Below are 21,706 nucleotides of genomic sequence, written 5' to 3'. Positions count from 1 at the left end.
AAAATGGTGCCAAATGATTTTACTGCATTTGTTTGGAGCCCGTCTGGAGAAAACAATAAGCAACTCATGGCCACGACTTAACTTGTGGCCACCATTAGTTAGAATCAAATCGTTCCTGCGAGTCATTGAGTTGTGGTCATGAGATAACAGGTGGCCATGACTTATTTCCTCATGATCACTACTTATTACTACGAAATATTAAGTCGTGACCACGATTATTTTTTTCTCTCATGTCCCCAGTCGAGCTCTGTATGTTTGTGTTGGTTTTGATGTAAATTAATTTGTGCTATGTTTGAGAAGCTTTTTTTTTTTCTTTTTTTTTAACAATTTATTGAGACCAAATGCGTTTGATTTGTAATTCTGGGCGGACAGGCTGACCTTTGATGACCTCTGGATACATTTCTTAACGTCTTTAGGATGATTGTGGCACAAAGCAAGAATTTTGCGGCACAAACCAACGCTAACATTTGACCCCACTTTTGTTTAATTTGAAGAACTTCACCTTAAAGGACACTTCCAGTTTATCCAACTGGCCAAAAATAACACCTACATGCAGAGACTAAATGCAGCGCTTATAAAACATAACTGCTCATCAGATGTTTCACAAAAACAGTCCCTTATGATCACAGTAGTGGTTCCACATGCTTTGCTCTTTCAATAGTGACATATTTCTTTTTGCTATCATATGATTAAAAAAAAAAGCGCTGCAAAAGAATAAAACCTCCCCAAGCCCTACTGCTCCATTTCAGCTAAAGGCCAAAATAGTAACACTACTTATGCTTCCAGCTGGTGAAGCTTCATATAAATACTAGAAATGGTCATCCCCCTCTACACAGTGTCTTTGTAACATATCAGTTGGCTTCACAGTGCCCCTAATATCTGGGTAAAGTTTCATAAGGGTGCCTTTTTGGCTGCCTGAGCTGAGTGGTCTTAGCTGCCTGTGATAGGCCTGTGTGCCGAGCAGGTTCTGGAGATAGCAGCTCTCTGGTGTCACGGCTTCCCTCTCAGGTCCCTCCCTGGCAGAAAGCAAAAGAAAGGGAATAAAGAGGGGCTGGGAGAGAAAGGAAGGAGGCAGGAGGGAATTGACACAGAGCTTGGCGAGGAGCCAGAGCCGGCCTCCTCTCGTCTAATGTACGAACGGGGATTTATTTAAACAGTGAGAAGAGAGGACAGCTTCACAGTGCCAGATTAATTCCACTTTTTATTCAGAAAATAAAAGAGACTTTGAATTATTAAGAGATAGCAGGATTAGAGGCCTCTCTTTCCAACCCCAATCTACGCTCCTTTTAATTTCCACTTTATTAGAATTCTTTTTGAAGTATTTTAACGTGGACAAAAGGAGAAGAAGAGAGAGAAAGCGGAAAATATTAAATATCAGTTAAACTGCATTAAACATAAGCCCAAGCCTCGTTTTCTCTCTCTCTCTCTCTCTCTCTCTCTCTCTCTCTCTCTCCACAGTCATATTGATCCCACTCTTTCACTTCTCAATTATCAACTTTTATTGTAGGTTCAGCCAAGTGCAGAGGCCGATTTTTGAAATGAAAACGGCTTCTATCTTCTATTCATCCTCGGGGCTGTGGGGCTGCGGTGGGCTTTCTCGCTCCCTCACACTCTCTCTTCACATCACTTCCTTAAACCCCACTCAAAACGTGTCAGCGAGGGCGACTGCGTTGTGCCCCGAGGAGGAGCGACGGGGGGAGGTGGGTGTGTGTGTGCCGGTTCTCACGTCTCCATGGCTCAGGTCAGCGTGGAATCAACGGTATCAACAGGCACAGAAGGAGAAAAAAAAAAAAAAAAAGCCAAACACCCAGACACGACTACTTTTTCCCTACTATAATGCTAAGCAAACCACTGTTTACCTAATATGCACTTCATGCTATATTTGCTTCTTAGCTCTTCATCGAGGGAACGGCTCGCCCTCACATTACCGGGAGAGCCGAGCCGTACGGTATTGTGCCCTCTCCAAATCTCAGCAGCCATAGGAATTTGATTGTGCCGGAGGATTCTCTCTGTCAGACAACCGGTCCATAATCTCTGGCAATTCTTTGTGCTGGAGGATTACCGCTGAAAGTGTTACCACATATTTACAACTACTCCACCAACTCTCAACAGGCTCTCCAGCACGCGACACCCCTCAGCCGCGGCTAAGCCGAGGTTAACGTTGGTAAATCAAGCTGAGATTTAGGACATCTCCTCCTGAATCTAAGCGCCGTGCTATATCTGCGCAAATATTAAAGCGCAGGGCTGCTTGCTTTTCACTGAGTTTTTTTAAAAATTATTTTTAGCTCCGATTTACCCCAGAGGATTACCTGTGTTTATGAAAAGTGGTGTTGTTGTTGGTGGGAGATTCTCACAGCATATGCGCTGCTGCTAAAGCGGTCGGGACAGCTTCAAGCTATCTGTATGTCTGTGTGATTGATATGTTGGAGCTCAACTATTATGTGTTTGCAAAGCACCTTAAATCTCCGGAGGTTATGAGGAACTAGTTGGTGACACAAAATAACACTGGTCTAACTAGCTAGCTGAGAATAATTATAGCATTTTGCTATAATTATTATCATTTAAGCAATTAGCTGTTAGCTTACATGTTGCCTATTTTTGGACAAGTTGGTTTTTGGAAAATTAACAAACTAACACAACGAGCTTTAGTAATGAATGATTAGGTATAGGTCAATACAGATAATATTTATCATTTGACTTTATAAAAAGACCTAAAACTTACAGAATAACTTCCGACTTAATTTTGCATCAATTTTGTATGATGAACAAATGGCTATTTCTGATAACTGCATGGTATTTTTATGTCATTTTGTCCTTACTGTACAGTTTGCTATTCTTAGGGGTGGACTTGCTGGGTTGGAGTTGGAACCGTTGATAATTGAAGTTCTAGTTTGTATTTTTGGTTTTTATACTTTTTTAAATACTTTATCCTTTTGTGACTCTACATGCTGTTACACCTGCATTTCACTTCTGTGGGACAATAAAGGATATTTCTTTTCTATTCTATTAGCTTTGTTTATGATTACATCCCAGTGATAGGTTATCAGCTTTAGCTTCAGACTGTTACCTATATGAACAATTATGAGTATTGTACTTTTTGTTGCCACACAATGACTGTCTGTGTTTTTGAAAATCAGAAATACTTTCAAACAGAATTTGTCTTCTTAGTAAACAAAAGAAAAGTGAGGTAACCTCCTTTCAGCCAGCTGACTGTCAGTAACGGGAACAGAAGGGACAATGCTGTCTTAGTCTGTACTTCACACAGACATAAAAATCTCTGGTCACTCTGACACTTTTTTTTGGCGTTTTTTCTTACAGTAGCTTAAACCATAGGCATGGTGGGATGGAAAATAAAAATAAGAACTTTAGATTTTTTGAACTCTTATATACTTTTATACCATTATCTATGCCTATTCATAACTGTAGCTTAGTATGTAGTTAATTCTGTAAGAGAGAATTAAAATTATCCATAGGATTTACTGCTATTTTGATTTTCATGCAAAGACTTAAAAATACAAACTCTTTCTAAATTTAGAAACAGTTTGCTGCATAACTGTGTAAAGGTAATGACAGCAGTTAACAATTAAGCTGGTTAGCAGCGTTACCTTAAGTAAGAATCATGAGTGATGCTAATTTGCGGTTTGTCAGCTGACCAGCAGTGCTCAGCAACAGAGATATTAAGGTCCTAATAATAGACATTTAAAATGTACAAACTTTCTGCTGTTTCGAAGCAATTTTTAAAACCATACTGTTGTTTGATAACTGGCAAAGGCTCCTGCCAACTGAGTACACATCTGGTAATGTTTAAAGCACTTGACACCGTCTTCCCAAGGGATACATCAGTCGCCCCGTGGTAAATACGGAGCCATTCATGTGAAAACGATCGCGCTTTAATTAACAATACAGGTTTACACAAGAGTGAATGGATATGAGCAGAGCCTGCTTTTTTATTTTTAACCCCTCAAGTTATATTGATATTTTGAAGTAATATTAATGAAAGTCATTCAACAACAACAACAAAAAAAATCAAGTCTAACCTGGATCTTAAACCATGTTGACTCTGATTGACTTTATTGGCTACAAACGAAAAAGCAAAGAGAGGGTCAAGAGGCCAGTTCAGCCATCTCGCTTTTTTGGCATCTGTGTCTTATCTCTCCATCAGGGTCCAAGTGTTTCATTCAAAGTCTCACCAGATAGGCCATGTGTTTGGGTGTTGTTATTGAAATAAACTGGGCTGGCGTTGCCACCCCGGACTAGCCCCCTCATACCCCCTTCCACTCTTGCCCCCTGTCTGTTTTGAACAAGTGTATCTTCAGAAACACGCCAGCTTGTTATGGTAATGACCTGCATATCCCCCCGTCACCGCCTCCGCCTCCATTCTGCGTGTGCCGTGGGGGTGAGGCCTTGCTTTTTGGGGGGGTGGAGGAGAGTAGGAGGGGTCAACCAACACACAATGTACCAGGCCATGGCTTGTTGTGTCAGAACAAGGGGTTGAAATACTCTTGAAATACTCTGAAAAGACGTCCTGTCAAATACACATGTAAAGCATGTTCATTGTTTCCTTTAAAAAGCATCCCTGAAAATGTGATTTCTAGCAACTTTCTGTATTGAAAAAGTAGAGAAGGCATATTTTTTTGTAGTTGCTCGAACACACACAGACACGTGCACAAGCCAAACTATTATGTCAGCCAGACTCCTGGCATATGTGAGATCTTATTTCTATCATTACAAAAATGCTGGGCACAAACTGACAAGCATAACCTAAGCACTAAATGGAAATCATCCAATATCTGATGCTAACAACAGCCAACAGTAGGGGGCTGGGGGATGGGGGGTGGAAAGTGTTGCTTCTTTGACATGAGAAATCCCCGGCAAATAATCCGCCGGAATGTCGACTGGATGGGTTCGGGAGGGAGGCAGTGTGCGACTGGAAATATTCCTCTGTCCCGCTCGCACCACAGCGGCGGCTATAATTAAAATAGCAATGAATTCGGCCCCTGGACAGGAGGCTCTTTAAAAGGCAATTGTCGGGGGCATGGGGGGGCCAGATAGCTTGAGAAGAATTGTTGGGCAAAGAGGAAATAAACGGAGAACAATGTCGAAAGTCGGCGTTGAAAGAACGGCGATAAGGATCGTCTATTTAAACAAACCTAATGCTTGACTGCTTGTTGTGAGCTACATTTCATACATAAAATATGTTCTGTCACTGATATCGGCCCTTATCTGCGGGGGAGAGAGGCAGACGAAATTTGCAGCCTGTGTGCGAGCAATGGGGCTGTTTGTGGAGAGTGATAGAGGCCCAGAGCTGGAGATGCACGGTAGATAGCATCTGTCTGTCTGTCAGGCGTGCAGGTGGGCTGGAGCGGTGAGGGGAACGCACGGGAGACAGAGACAGAGGAGGGTTGGTGGGGAGGCAGAGAGGATGGGGTGCACCCGGTGGTGGGCAAATGGACCAAAAAGGCCCTGCCTCCCTAGGAAATAGGTGACTCCCAACACACCCCGGCCTCCTCCCACACCACGTCAAATGCCAGTTGACTTGTAGGGACGCTCCCCAGTGAGCCGCGACAACAAAAGAGAGAGGAGGGTAAGCAAGCTGCCAACACAGCATCGGAGCGGCCACCGCTGTGTGTGCGGACCGCTTGAGTCACGGAGGTTGCAGGATAAACAGGAGACCCGGAAAGTGATCGTCTTTGGCCATTTGGCTCAGATCCAATCGTAGCTTTTACCCCTTTATCACAATAACCCTCTCCTCATTATGTGGGTGACCTTGGTGTTAGTGGAGTGCTTGTGATGAATTAGCCTGGTGAACTGAGAATAGGCCGGCGCAGCAAAGTCAAGGCTGCAGCGGCCCTGAGGCAGATACTGGTAGCCGGGAGGACGTTGCAGATTAAAGGGGCGAGGAGGTCGGCTGATTTCCTGAACGCAACAGAAAAGAAAAAAAAAACTAGAGGGATATTCTGTTTGTTCCTCTTTAGAGAATGAATCACACAGTTTGCTATACATATTTATATTCATCATTTAGTATTAAGCAACACTAAGGCACTGAAGGGGCAGTTTTATGTGTTTTAAAATGGCGCATGGGGCCATTTTGTAGTGCAGTCAAGTAACTGTTACCTTTACATAAAGGCAATAAAAGATATTTAATGCCTTGAAATTTTATGTCTGTGTCTTTAAGAAGCTCCTGCTCTTTCTGAAACTCCGCCTTCAGGAAGTCACCACAACATGGCTCCTCTGTTATCCCTTCAACAACGTTTTTACCGGCGTTGCACCGAGAAACAGTTCTTTTATTGTTATTTTGAACTTTTGGTATTTACTCAAATGGTTAGTTCAGAGTTTTGAAGTGATTTTCTGTGAAGTTAAAATTAGTAGGCACATGTTGTATTGCAGCAAAAGTTGTAGGAAAGTGAAAAAACTCCTGAAAGCACTGGATGTGTTAGAGGATTTAGAGAAAATGTTCAGTGAGAAACATTGCTCACTGCATGTCTCCAAGTACACTGTTAAGTTTGTCACTGTTTTTTCAGCTGACATCTGCCTCGTCCCTGTTGACATCATGTGGTACCTGGTGCATCAGTCCACCACGGCAGGTGATCATCAATCTGCCTTAAACCACGCTGCTTGGCGCATGTTGCACAGGTGAGGCTGTTGCAAAATCTAAAAGTTTATTCCTTTCTTGCTGGCCTTTTAGAAGGTCATGACTGATCAGACAGATTGATCCAGCCAACACGTTTAGCCTTAGCATCATGCAGGTTGCTAGAGTAAAGCTTTCTTGTGAAATTGTTTGATAGCCATAATATAGTGATGGTAGTTGATATTGTTTACTTAATATTTTTATAAATGCGATACACAGCATGCACATTGTTGCTTTTGTGTTGTAAATAAGGCAGTTAGATCACATTACATATCTTGGTTCTACATTTTGGTATAAAATCTATGACACCAATATGAACAACCATTCTTTTTATCCATCTCTTTCTGGTTGTTGTTTTTTTTCCCCTAAAGGCGTTGAAACGCCAGTTAAAAATTTACATTATTGTCATATATCTCTTACATAAAAATTAATATTGGCCCAAATTTTCATATCGGCACATCGCTTATTTTTGCTTTACGTTGTAACAATGTAAATATCCTATCCTGGCACGTGCACTATGCACCATTGTTTACACTGCATGCACTTTATGAAGGTATGTAAGTGTAAGCATTTTAAATGCTAAGATTTCCCTACCTGGGCTGCATAAACTGGGCCGGGATATTTAAACAGGATTATCCTTCGGAATGAGGTCTGAGATGCAAGATGCTACCGTGCTGAAAAATTCCATTTGTCAGATCACTGGCTTTCATGAATACTTAAGAATGGAAGCGGGGCGGGAGGGTGAAATATCAACTGCTGAGTATCCCAGACTAATTACACTTGTAGAACACAGCAAAGCATATAAAAATGAATATATATGCTCAATTTAAAGAGGAAAAAAAAGACGCTTAAAATTCAAAAATGGCAATAGCTTTGGAGGATTGTAGCTACTCATGCTAACCACAGAGGTGAATGACGGAGCAGGAGGGATTACCAGACGGGGGGCCTGTTGCAGATGATTGACCTGAAGATGAACATTTCTGCTCTTCTTTTTACATATTTCCACCCAACTATCAACAGAACAGAGCAGAAAAATGAGTGAGGTCACAGTTTGAGCAGGGAAGGAGTGATGCAAAGACACATGCAAAAAATTACAATGCACTTCTTCCTGCAGCTGCTTTTGTATCATATTGGTAAAATATATAATGGGGATTGGCCCGTCTTAAATTAAAAATACCATATAATTCTATAATTTCACATTGCTTACACCAAAACTTAAAGCAAAATGTTCTCTGTGATGCAGTTGTTTCAGGCCTAATGCTGCCTGAAGAATTATAACCATGTTTTTTGTATCCTTGCCTATATTTATTTCTTTATTTGAATTTCAATATTTAACAATAGCTGACATATTTTGTGTGTGAGGCCCCATTTAGTTATTATCAGCAACAGTCCCTTTTCTCTGTAGTACTGGATGTTATATGAGAGTCTGTGTGCAGAAAAGGAAAGAAATCCTCAGAGCTGACAACATATGAGGTGACATTACAGGTCTACACTTTCACATGACACCATTGTTGAGGTTTTCCTCTGTTTCCCTGAGTTAGGCTAAAGTTCCACATCTTGGGACTGCAGGTTGCATCGATACGCCTGATTGATCAGCTCATCTCATGTCCGCAGGGATTACTTTCAAACAACTGTGAGATCTGGGAAAACACAGAAACGTACCGCCTTTAACGCCTCGCCACAGCTGACAGCCTGAACCAAAATCCACAAGTTTGCTCCACTCAGCCGGACCGATAAAGCTGCTGCCGTCCACCGAGGTAACTTTACTATAATAACACAGCAGCTGTACTGCTGAGAGAACAGCAACATAATTAACAACGGTCTGTTGTACAGGTGTAGAAACTTAATGTACAGTAACATAATGTTTTGTTCCTTTGATAACATTTTCAGCCTAAGCAGGCTGAAATGACTAAGACCAGCGAAAACGGAGATCCAATGAATCTTCTAAACACCCCTAAGCAGACCAATAGTTAGTGCCATATTTTAGAAATTAAATGTTTCTTCCCAAGACTCGTGTATTAATGTTCAGAGCTGCTTATCATGCACAGCTCTAACCGAGAAACATGAAAGGCTCTGGAGCTGCTCAGTAGCATTGATTAGACCTTGCAGTGACATTCGTACATTTTATAGAACTTGACTAAACTTCAACACAGAGAAAAAAAACCCTTTAAGATTATTCCGATCAGATATGACAGTAATGCAAACAACTGGCCTATAAAATCAATAGCATACCTAAGCTTTGGTGAGTAATTATTCCAGTGATTAGTATTGATCAGTGGTGTGGTCTGGCTGTGTCAAGTTCCCAGTGTATTGATAAACCAGTACAGAGACACCTGACTGTGTTTGCTAAGCTGTTCTATTTAGAACCTTCTCTGGTTTGTTCTCTAACCCTCTGAAGGCTGTTGGGCGTTATGGGGCCCATGTGTGTGTTCACAAATTAATTTCAGTCTGTGCCTTTTACATGTGGCTTTCATAAGCTGAACATTAAATCCACTCAAGCTAAGTTTTTTTTTTTCTTCTGCCCATTTCCATCCAGTTTATCAAGTCAGGAAATTGTATCATGTCCCTGTCTCATGTCAAAGGCTGTATAAACTACACTACACTATTCACTATTAGCATACTAACCAGTTTTGAATGTAAAATGTCTACACAACCCTATTAGAACTCCAGGTTATTGTGATGTAAACAAAGGCAAATGTAAAAACAACAAAAACATTAAATGTGGTCCAGCATTCAGTCTTCTTAAATACACACCTGCTGTCAATTATCAATTTCATTAGCTGTAAATAAAATTTAGCAGTCCTTGCTTATGCATCCTTAAGCTATAGCAAAAGTTTGCAGTCAGCTTACAAATGTGAGAAACAATAATAACAATAATAAGGCATCAGTCTGAAAAAGGGCTGAAAAAAATTCTACAGCATCACAGATGTCCATTCATCTATCCAGTCAGCCAGTCAGCCAGTCAGCCAGCCAGCCATCTAGATGCCATCTACATGGCAGACAACTGCCATGTAGATGTTTTTACTGAAGAAAATTACAGAAATTATGAGAGAAAACAATTTCCAGTGTAGGAAATGGAATTGCTCCTGTAATAAAAGCGTACAGGATCGTCCCAACTTTCCATTTTCTACAATCATTCTCCTTCACCAGTTTCAGTTGGTACACCAAAAGGAGGAGAGTCTGGGATCAGTAAGACAGGTGAGTGATGTATAGTTTTTCCCTGAGACAAATCATCTGGAAGGTTGCAGAGATTAGTTACATCTGGGGCTTTTAAGAATGCTGCAAATTGTGGCCTTTCTTTAACGCGGCCGATAAGGCTTTAAATGAAGGGAGCCGCCTTATCTGCCCCGCTGCTACCCATAAATCACAGCCGCTTCGCCTCCTCTCCTGCACCCCTGGTGGTTTCTATCTGCATCCCGGGGCTGGCCGAGATCCCGCCATCACCGCCGCTACCACCAGCACATCACACAATAATCACGCTATTTGCCTCCTAATTCACCCGCTGCAAGACAGTGCATAAGACGAGCTCTTCCATTATGTCTCGCACTCGTTTCTGCCTCGCTTTTCGTCTCTTCTCCCTCTGCCTCTCTCCTTGGCGTACTCACAAGTCTTCAAACGGAGGAGTCATTCTTCCCGCGAGCGCTATCAGACTTTAATCCACGGAAAAAAAAACACCGACACTTCACCACCGGCAGGAATGAATAGGGCGAGGAAACAGCCTTTAATGGGATATTGTTCTTCCTTTGTCTCATTCAGACCAAAAGGAAATAGAGTGGATAGCATGAACTTTAATGAGCTTGTGTAACAGACTCACTTAATTCTTTGGCTTCTCATGCAATTAGACAGCAGTGAGAGGGATTTTTGTTGTGCTTCCATAACAGTGTGATTTGCTTGGGCAAAGGAGTATGTGATAGAAATATTAACAATCAAGACTCAGAAATGATTTTTGAACAAATATATATATATATATATATTATCCAGATAGGAGAGAAAAACAGCCATACTTTTGTGGCGACCACTGCAGGGTATACATGTGAAATAACACTTTGATAATTGAATCTGCTTTAGATTTTCCATACCTACACAAAAGTGTTTATATTCATGGGTATCAAAAATATATGCTGAAATTAAATAAATTTGTATGTCCTGAGGATACCATCAAAATATGTGTAGAGAGATCTCTTGCAATAGGAGGTGCTTCAGGTTTAACTCAGACATTCACCACTGTTGTATAGGTTTTGTAGCAGTGGTTGTTTTCTAGGTAGAACAATATTGGCCTCCAGCCTATGAAGATATTAAACTAAATTCAGATGATTAGTGAGAGAAAACTGAGATGTACTTTTTTTCCTGGAGGTCACTTCTAAGTCGTGGACTTACATCACCAAGTCCTGACACATTTGTTGCATTTTTAAATGCAACAAAAAGCAATCCATAATCTTCCAATCATCGTCGAAGACCATCCTAATCAAAAACAAAGAAAACAAAAATCCAACTTAGTTGCGGGAGCCAAAAATAAGTGTTCCAGGAGCAAAAACAACTGTTGTCGTTAGAACAAATCCATTGTCAAACATCGACAGTTGTGGGCTCGACACACGGGAAGCATCGGACTGAGGCGAAAAGGGAACCGTACGGCACTCTGGGGGACCCAACACATGGGGAATAGAAGCAGCAGCAACGGCAAATTCTCAACTTTCTTGTTGTGTCACTACCCCGCATTTGCACGTCTATGTGTACAGGCTCAATATTTCACTTGCACAAAGTATAAGAGGCTTGTTGCCTGAATAAGACACAGACGTCTCCTCTCATGGCTGATAGATGATGAGTTCTAACACAAACTGTTTACATCCCGTCGCTGCCATGATTTTTAATGACTTATCGCCTGGACAAGCTTGTTCACATGTGATCTTAATTTAATTTCTTAATCAACGGACACACCGCAGTTGCAAAATTGTGTGTTTTTGACATCAGCAGAACATCTACAGAGTTGTACACATTTGTAATGGAAGTGCAGCTAGTGTGAAATCATTTTCATTCTTGTTTTTTGGAGGATACCTGTTCCATTCCCAATCAGAAACCAAAAACTTTTTGGTGAAATGAACATCAAATCTCAAACAGTAATTTTGTTCCAAGCTATATATAGAAACTAAACCCAACAAGATCCAAGTAATGTTTATGAATGGAAGCCAAAATATATTTTTCTAAATGAGTATTTATCTTAAATTACCATTTAGCTAAATAGCGTAAGTGTTTTACCTTCTGGACTAAAAATGCACAGATCTAGAAAAAGAGCTAAATTTCGAATTCATCCTAATTACTGAAGAAGTACTCTCGCTCTCTGTCTCTCTCTCTCTCTCTCTCTCTCTCTCTTTCACACACAGACACACACGCACACACACACAACATCTGCTGTGTGTGTGCTTATCAGGAGGTACCTGTGTGGCAGGTGATAGAGGTGAAAGTGGAGGCGGCTTTATGTGGCAGCAGCACGACTGATGGAGCAGCTAAGCCTAAGGAGGAGCTGAAGGCGTGGGTCTGGCCTGCGTTGTGTTACTACAGCCCTAACTGGAGACAGATTAAGGACTGTGCATTTATCTTTGCTTGTAAATGAGTGACTGGCCAGTGTTGTTACTGCCAGGCCAGGGTATTGGAACAAGAGGCTTAAGATGCTATCAGAGAATGCAGTGCCTGCAGGTTCTCTGAAGATTATAAGGCGTGGAGAAAAAAAAAAAAAAAGACAGTGGGAGAAGTGTTGACAAACAACCAGGGGTTATTAGGCATTAATTATATGCTAAGCAAACGCTTGCTCTGACCCATTAACACAAAGCTTTTGAGACCGTAGGGGTTTGGCGTTCCTTTATCAAGGTCAGAAGTCATCAGTTCAGTTTGATTGGCTTCAAGCTGCTGTGTTAGACAGACAATGAGTATCAAGGTCTTCTGCTGTTCCTCCTGCATTTACAGCTGAGAAAAGTCAACAAATGACTCTGAGATTTTGTTGATATAATGATAGAATCTGGCCATGCTATCCCATGTTATGGGCTGTACAACAACATGTGTAACACAGAAGGAATGAAAGACCGTTTTCTGTTCTTAGATCAGAATTCCATTTCAAATTGTGTTTGTGAAAGCAGCTTTTAGAAATGTGAACCACTCAGATGTGGGAGGGAATTCACCCAGTCGCTGTGAGTGACGAAAGCTTAAATGTTGTATTTCTATTGTAACATAATGTTTGATCATAACTCTGGAATACTTCACACCCAGCACACAGGAGTCGCTGCGACTACATTTACAATGGCCCAGTAATAACATGGCTCATTCTACACTATGCAGACATTCTATCTGCACTGATGAAAATCTGTTTACCTCAGAATGGGCTCCCCCCTTTTGACCAACTCTATAATCAGTTCAGCGAACAATTATTTGACCACTTGCACACACTCATAGACTGTATGGAGGACTGAACTGTCATGATCAAGGCATCATTAAAAATGAAGAAAGAAAGTGACTTCATGGCAAAGGTAAAATGTCCTGATGCATATAATTACTAAATGTATACCCTTTACCTTAATAAATACATAATCCCTGTATACAACAACAATAAATACATAATCCCTGTATACAACAACAATAAATACATAATCCCTGTATACAAATTTCCTGTATGGGGAAATTTGGTAGCATCACAGAGACCATGGTTTGTTGAATACATCTGAACAAGCTCTAAATCATCCATAAAACTGGATAGACATGGTCTGAAAGTGAACTTTTTTTGCTGTGATTGTAGACATTTGTTAAATGTTGACTTGTTTGATCCGACATTAACAAGACGAGGAAAGGAGAAGAAGAATCAGCTGGGCTCAAACTCTGGACCTCCTGATTAATTAAACAGCAACTTCATTAGATAATCTCCAAAAACAGAACTTTTCATGTATACCAGTCATTGTTTTATTTCTATTATTATTAGATTGATCATTAATCCCTGTTTTAATGGGCTGCACAATAGTTAGCATCATTGCTGTGCGGGTTGAAATCCAAGCCAGATCTTTTTCTGCGCTGAGTTTGCTTGGTCTTCCAATACATGGGTGGGTCTTCTCCAGGTTCTCCGGCTTCCTCTCACAAGCTAAAGCATGACTGTTGACACAACACTTGAGTCTTAAGCAGTGGATGATGATGCTGAACTGGTTTTCAGCGGTTCTTGGTGCAGCGCCACCACAAGGGGAGAAGGAGAACAAGCTTTTCAAAGGGTTTGGTAGGTTTGACTGAGTGCGTTGTGAAAATGAACTGCACCAACTGAAAATGTAGCAAATATTGCAGTTTTGGTCCCCAATCGAACAGAATCCATTGGACACCCTTAGGCAAGACTGGAACCGATACTGTCCCTCCAGCTAGACCTGACTATGCCTTGGGATCTTTTCTTAGGGGTCATTACCAGAAAACCTGATGAGACCCCAGAATAACTTGAACTGAATGCGGAGAAGCGCTGGACTAAACTTGCTCTTGATGAAAGACAGCTGGTTCTTAAAGCCTGCATGTTAAGTCATTAGAATCCATTCTTGAATTGATTTGGTCTTGAGTGCTTCAGATGGCGCTTCTGTAATCACATTTTTTTTCTATGGTCTTTAGCACAAGTGTGCACATTACAAATGTGCACACTCTCTTCTGAGTGAGGGTAGGGATCACTACTGGATCAGTTTTTTTTGCCTTGGCACGGTATCAGCATGTTTTGCCAGTTCAATAGCAAGCAGAGATTAGTAGTTCATTGGAAGTCACACCAGATTAGGTCAAGTCAATAGACTTAATAGGAGCTCTCTCCAAATCTTGTGACATCTATAGAGATTCAAGCATTCGCTAAAATGTGGGTTAGATAGGTAGTTTTCTTTTAGCATGTTAAACCTTAGCATCCAACGTTCACTAAACATTCCACAAAACTTTGACTTCCTGGATTGGTTATCTTAGTGGTTCCGACATGATTTACATTTTATGGAAAATGATCTTCCCATGAAAACTGCAAGACACTTCAGTGACTTAGAAATTAGAGGGTCTTTTACTCCACTTGTCCAATTTAATCACACTTGTGACTCATCTTAGCTGCAATGCCAGGAAGTCATGAGTCACTTTGAGCACCACGGCGCCAGTGACACCTTGACACCTGCTTCTCCCTGCGCCTGGCAGATAAATAAAAGTATTTTTTTCCCCCTCCCTTCAGTGTCAGATCCACTGTGAACTAAAGCCACCAAGAGCCTTTCAGGGAGCAGTGAGAATGGAGATTACCAACAAAATCTCCTGTATCCATACTATGCAACCCCCAGCTTGCACAGGCACTTACAAATTGGTGTTTGGAATATAATTAGCTTTACTTTCAAGGATTACACTGCCTGCTACAAAGCCGGAACTGCATATTTTTCAAGGCGTGAGGGTTGAAGACGGCAGCCAGTAATACCACAAAATCAAACTTTGTGCTATTTAACATTATGGACAGAAAAGTTAGACTAGTTGGGGAACGATAGGGATAAATGTAATCATTTAAGATGTGTTCAAAAAGGATTTAACCTGTTTTTTTGATTTTCATCTGTATTGTGACCGTTTGGAAAATGTAAACATTAAAGCAACTTGCAAAAAAGTTGTTTAAAGGGGCAATTTCATGTGTTTCCCAGCCACATGGTGCCATTTTATAATACAATCCAATAACTATGTTACCTTCCAAATATGACTTAAAAGATTACCAAGTCCAATGACTTGGTAATTTAACAACTTGAAATTGGGCCTCTGTCGCTTTAAGAAACTCCTGCTCTTTCTGAAACTCGGCCTTCAGTAAGTCATCACGACATCATTAGCTTTAGTTGTTCCCAGCTGAATGGTTGCCACGGGTATGTTTTTGATGAGGGAATGACATTATAACCAAATAAGAATGAAGATACCGTACTTTATCGATGCAAACATAATGACAGGAAATGATCTATTCATCCATTTTCTACACTTGCTTAATCCTTCCGAGTCACAGAGTGACTGATGGTTCTCCAGCAGTGAGATACACCCTATTGAAGCGAGCTGTTACTATTTCCATCTACATTTTATGTTACACTGTAATCCTAAATGTAGTTTTATGTCCTTATGCCTGACAAAAACGGCAAAAAAAGGAACTGAAATCAGTAGGTTGGGTTATTCTGAGAGTCTCAAACTTCTGGGAGACTGTGCTGTGTGTCAGCAGCAGAAAGGATTTGATTTTGTCATGCCATCGACATTGGTTGGTGAGAAGTTAACAGGATTTCTCGACTCATCAACCGGATTTGTATGCAGCTAAACACAGTTTGAAACGTTGCTGAACAAATGCTACTTTGGTAAATGTTGCTTTTAAATAATAATAAAAAAAACCACACAAAAGAAAGAGTAATCGAAATAAGTATATGTTCAGAAGTTACTTTTCATTAAATGCCACTTCTGCGACTTTGAAAAGGAGAAAGGAAAGCCATGATCTAACAGAAGTATTTTGATTTGATTTCAATTGAAGTCCACAAAATTATGTTAAACGAAAGCAGCAAAATGAGGCAAGTGTTTGTGTTGCTGACTGGATGTCAAGGCCACCTACCTTCAATTTATTCAACGTTTCTTATGCAGGTTGCAGCAGATAGAAAACATGCCGCAGTTTATTCATCAGGTGAAGAATAAAAAAACGTTAGCTAAATGCCCAGGAAGTGACCTCCTACTTATTTAATAATAATATACCTTTTTTTTAAGGTTTTTTCTTTTTTTATGTTATTAAGTGTTGTCTTTTTCTGAATTATTTTTGATGTGCTCATTGTTCTTTTTCAGTCTTACTTGACCCCTTTAATGCAGGGGTCCCCAAAGTCGGTCCTTGAGGGCCGGCATCCTGCATGTTTTAGTTCTCTCCCTGGTTTAACGCACCTGGATCAAATAATGTCTCATTAGAAGCCCTAAGACGAACATTGACAAGCTGAAAAGGTTGTTACTACCACCAGGGAGAGAACTAAAACGTGCAGGACGCCGGCCGTGGAGGACCGACTTTGGACACCCCTGCTTTAATGTCTGAGTATTTATAAAAGTGGTATGCAAATAAAATGTTACTGTTGTTATTATTACTTTGAAATGTAATGGAATTAGTTGATCTAATCTTCAGTTAACCTTCTAAATGATGCTGCTATGTTTAGCTGATCTCTGCAGATTTCTATTCATTTTGTCTTTACATCTGTAATTCTCGCTGTTCAAAAGAAGTTTACATTCTAATTGTTGGAGATAGGATATTCACATTAAGCCAGAAGACTGGCATTGTGATGCCACTTTGAATACAGATGGCTTGTTTATTGCATGTTTATCCTGTAAAGCTCCTTGATGAACAACAGGGACGACTGACCGCAGCATGACCTTTAGTAAGTCCAGTCAGACTGCTAGCTTCCTAGCAATACTTGCTAGGAAGCTAGGAATTCAGAGCTGATGATGATTGGAAAACTTTTCTTAAGCCTCTATATTTCAATCTGGTTTATATCTAAAATATAAATATATCTTTGATCTTTTATATTTTACGGGTCAAAAGTTACAAATTGTTACTTTCCTAAGTTTTGGGTTTTTTGCCAAAACTGATTTTTATTTGTTTTTTTTTTTGTTGTTGTTGATTTTCCCTAAATCAATCTTTGGAAAGAACCAGGTTGTTATGATCTGTGTTTTCTGTGTGGTTATTTTTGAGGTTTTTCTGTGTTTTAGTTTTCCCCTGTGAGTCTGTCTTCCCTCTTGATTGCTTCCCAGATGTGTCTACTTACCTGATTACCCTCCCTGTGTATTTAAACCCACCTGTTGTCTTTGTCTCTTGTCGGGTCCTTGTCTAATGTTGACTTACATGCGTCGGTTTCTGTCGAGTTTCCAGTGGTACTGTGAAGTCCTGGTCAACTAAGCTCCGTGTCAGTCTTCGCGACAGGGCTACCGGTACTAGCCGTGTGCTTTAGTTCTCTCCCATGCTGCCTGTCCTGGACTGTCTTTGTGCATTACTGTCAGCATTAAATCCATCATTTCACTACAACCTGAGTTCAGCCTGCGTTCAACCTCTCCACCACCCACACCTTATGACACAGGTGGTAATTTTATTTTTTTTTTATAAAAACTTAAAAATAAAATTACCAACAAAACAAAATTAATTTCAGCTAGAAATGACTTTAGCCATTATTTTAGAAAGGTGACGAAATGTTTCCTATATATATATATATATATATATATATATATATATATATATATATATATATATATATATATTTATTTTTTTTTTTTTCATTCAAATCACACAAAGAAATGTACAATTTGCTTCAGTTCCCTTCAAGCTAAATCTCAAAATGAAACTTGGGAGCCTCATCTTTCCTTCTATTTTCAGACGTAGCGGACAATGACCTACAAACAGACATTCAGACAGACTTGCAGCTGTGCTGAGGTCACGAGGGAGGCACGCCAACAATGAGCGAGCGACTGGGCAGGCCTTGTGCGTTCTGTACATCCGCCATGACACAAGCTGACCTCCAGCTCTGGCTAAGGACTTGGAGAATAAGGATCCAAGAGATGAAAGACGCGGCGGATGTAAAACCCGGGGCTTTTGGACATTCTGAACAAGATTATGTTTGCCCTTCTCTCCGTGCCCTCCTCTCTGCACCATACTTCAAATGCTCCTGCAGGAGACTGTGGAATGTGCTTCACTTGTTAACTTTACTGCCGCTACTCCTTCAGAGAGGTCAAAAACTCAGAGAATGGGCGGCGGCGGCGCAGCCTGCTTGTGAATGAACGGGACCGACACTGGGAGGTTTTGAAATTTTCATACTGGGTCACAGGCAAGCAGGCGAACGCAGGAACTGAATGCCATGTTTTGGTGTCAGGCCCGTCAAATCCAAGAGCAAGGACTTCCTCACACACTCACAGGTCAGACAGGGAGGAGGAAACATTAGTGGCTCTGCAAACTGTCCCTTCAACAGACCATAATGCTTCAGGGCCACAAGTCGCCGTTTTGTCGTTGGTTCTTTCACTGTGATGTGAAGCACTAACTAACTAACACCACTGACCGTGGATCTGTATTTAAAACAAGCTATGTTGAAGATCTAAGATGTTACATTTACAAATTTGTAACAAGTTAGCTCGACTTCAAAAAATATATTTTTCCATCCACAGACATCTTCAGGCTGTTTCTTTTTCTTCTTTTTTTTCTTTTTTTTTTAACCATGCTTCAGTTTTTTCAGATCATCATAAAAAAATGAATATTATGCAAGGATAATTCAATTAAATTTTATTTTATCAAGTACAGAACTGTAATGGATGCTGTGATGAAATCAAAGCGTCCATTTAGTGTGAAGGTTTAACCTGAGTGCAAAACATGAAAAGCAGTTTTCAAACGACAATTTATTCCATTAAGTGAAAAAGGTTACATGTTCCGACCTGGTTGGATATGCAAGAAGTTTTTACATGTCACTACCAATATGGTGTCACTACTAACAACTGGTAGTGACACTCTGAAACAGCCATCATGCATTTGCAATAAGAATCTTTTAGGGAAACATTTGTTCCATTTTCAGTTGATGTGGTTCTCTTTCATGCTGCCCTGTGTGAAACTAACCAAAGCCTGTTCACCTCATCACCTGTGGTGGTGAAAAGTTCCTCAAATTAACACGAAAACCTTGGAGGAAGACAGGTTTTATTGAGTGCATCCTCCGTCCTCCGTCTTCACAAAATGTAGACACAAAAGGAGTAGTGTGAGTTTTTAGCATTTCTCTTTTGTCTTTGGTAAAAGATTTAAGCCATTTGTCCCACTAGAGCTACACTAGCGTGTTTGTTTTGGTTGCGTTTGCCCAGAATGCTCTGCGCTGCTGGTGGAGCAGTCTCCAGTCTGTTTGATGTTCACATATGAATTCAAAAAGCACCAGAGTTCATTTTAACAGAACTGATTCCTAGGTCTATTGGGGAACCAGAGTTCGATTCATTCACACCTTCCCAAATGACCAGGACTTTCTAGACAAACGAATCAGAGTTCAATTAAAGCGGATTAAACAGGACTGGTGTGAATGAGCCCTTCCAACCAACTCAACCCACTCTTCCTTGCAGAATTGTTTTAAGTCCATAGCCTATCAATAGAATTTACATCCAGACTTTGACTATGCCACTCCAATTTCCTGTTTTTTTTTTTTTTGTGTTTTGTTTTGTTTTGTTTTTTTGTTTTTTTAGTCATTCAAAGTGAGACTTGCTGATTAGCTTTAAATTGTCTTGTTGTTTGAAACTTTGGGTCAAAAGTAAAAAAATAACCTTTGGATCAGTCCAACCAAACATTAGTTCAGCTTCTTTACTAAAGCTTTATTATGCTTTGCAAGGAAAACAAGTCGTAGCGCAACACTTCATACTGTGATGCAGAGTATTAATAACCACACTGTTAACAAAAGCACAATTTTAAGATGTAAACAAAACTATGGTTTTGTTTTCTTTTTTATTTAATGACATTTCTAAGAGATTTTAAATTACGTTGGGTTCATCATAACAGATCAGAACAGCAGTAAAAAAATGAGTTGCTCTTTTAAAATCTACTTTAAGCAAAACATAACCAAAGACTGCAGCACTTCATCTCACTCAAATACAAACCACTGACAGAAAGCATTGGGTGAGATTTATGTCCTTTAGATGAATTTCTGTGCTTTGACTGGACCAGAGTGATGGGGAGCTGAACAGTGAAATATAGACTGGTTCTGAATAAACATGAGCAGTCTCTCACTGGGTCAGGCTGTGGCTGTAAAAACTGTTCAGACAAATTAACATCATGTCAACCAGGGTTGAAATGAAATTATTTACCCAACCGATAGCCAGTATTAAGAAACATAAACCTTCTAATGATATTTTCTGTTCCAAGTGTTCATCCATCCTCATACCTTTGGTAAAAACAAATGACTCAGGTGTTATATTTTCACTTTTGTTTCTCTTTAACCTCTGAAAACTTTAAATAAACAATATTATTATTATTATTATTATTAATTTCCTCCCAACCTTCTGCAACCTTCAGTAGCAACATTTCCCTTGTCCCGTTTTTTTTTTTTTTTTTTTTTTTTTTTTTGTCAAAGCAACATGAAACAAACCAGAGAGCAAGCAATTTTATTGTTCAGTGGTATCTTTAATTGTGATGATAAAGGATTATGTAGATTTCCGTAAGCCTCCCTGACAAGACATATTTCAAAGTGAATAGGCCACAGAACAGGAATATGTGTCAGCGGTGGAGGCTTAGCGGAACGTCTCCTCAGTAATAGGGTAATCCTGGAGTCTAGGGATCCCTCATTTAGCCTCTCAGCCCACGGATGATGTGCACTGGTCTCCAGTTAGAGCTCATGGTGTCTTACAAGACAAAGAAAAAAGACTTAGACTGTATCTAAATGTCATAAAAACATTGCTTTTATCTTAATTACTCTGTCCACTATTAAAGAGTAATAACGTTAAAAGCAGCCAAAATCCGCCTTTTGATGCGCACAAAAACTTCTAAGTGATCCACACAATCCACGGCTGAACCCAGGTGTTTTAGAATCACGTCTTGTTCTTTTCTCACTGTGTGTTATTAAATCAGATTGAACGTTTCAGGCTTAGAAGTACCAATATTTATTTCTCTTGGCGAAATGTCAGAAAAATTAGTTTTGTTTTATTGACTTGCTTTATGGTCAGAAATTTGCACACTCTAAGATTAGACACCTTTAAACAATGTGTGAATGATAATGGAAGAGGAAGTGAATCTAATGACTGGTGTCAGATTTGGAGGAAGTAGATGAGCACAAAGTATCAACTGTGAAGTACGGGGGAGGCGGCATCATGCTGTGTTGGTGTTTTGCTGCCTGAGAAATTGGTGAACTTTACAAAGTCGATAGTTTTGTATCTGTATGGGCCGAGCTGAAGAAGTAGGTCAAACATTTGTGCCTGGAATTGGACTTTGGTCCTATCCTGCTCTGTCATTTTAAATATAAATACAGTAAAATGTTGATGGGATATAAGTTTTTATGTTTTTTTTTTTTATTATTTTGATCAATGTATATGTAGATTGTTTTTGAAAACAATAAGCAAAAAATTCTTCAGAGT

General features: G+C 40.1%; 1 long non-coding RNA gene across 1 annotated transcript; it reads left to right on the top strand.

Moving 5' to 3' along the window:
• Positions 1 to 6,167: 6,167 nt before the first annotated feature.
• LOC107833616 (uncharacterized) lies at positions 6,168 to 18,663 on the top strand. The gene is made up of 3 exons (XR_001659381.1): positions 6,168 to 6,262; positions 11,397 to 11,400; positions 18,652 to 18,663. It is a non-coding gene; the product is annotated as an uncharacterized LOC107833616 (long non-coding RNA).
• The last annotated feature ends 3,043 nt before the right edge of the window (positions 18,664 to 21,706 follow it).

The sequence above is a fragment of the Poecilia formosa genome, unplaced genomic scaffold (genome assembly GCF_000485575.1).
Source record: "Poecilia formosa unplaced genomic scaffold, Poecilia_formosa-5.1.2 Scaffold413, whole genome shotgun sequence".
NCBI classification, from domain to species: Eukaryota; Metazoa; Chordata; class Actinopteri; order Cyprinodontiformes; family Poeciliidae; genus Poecilia; species Poecilia formosa.
The sequence above is the reverse complement of the archived record's forward strand: the minus strand, read 5'-3'. Positions and strand labels throughout refer to the sequence as shown.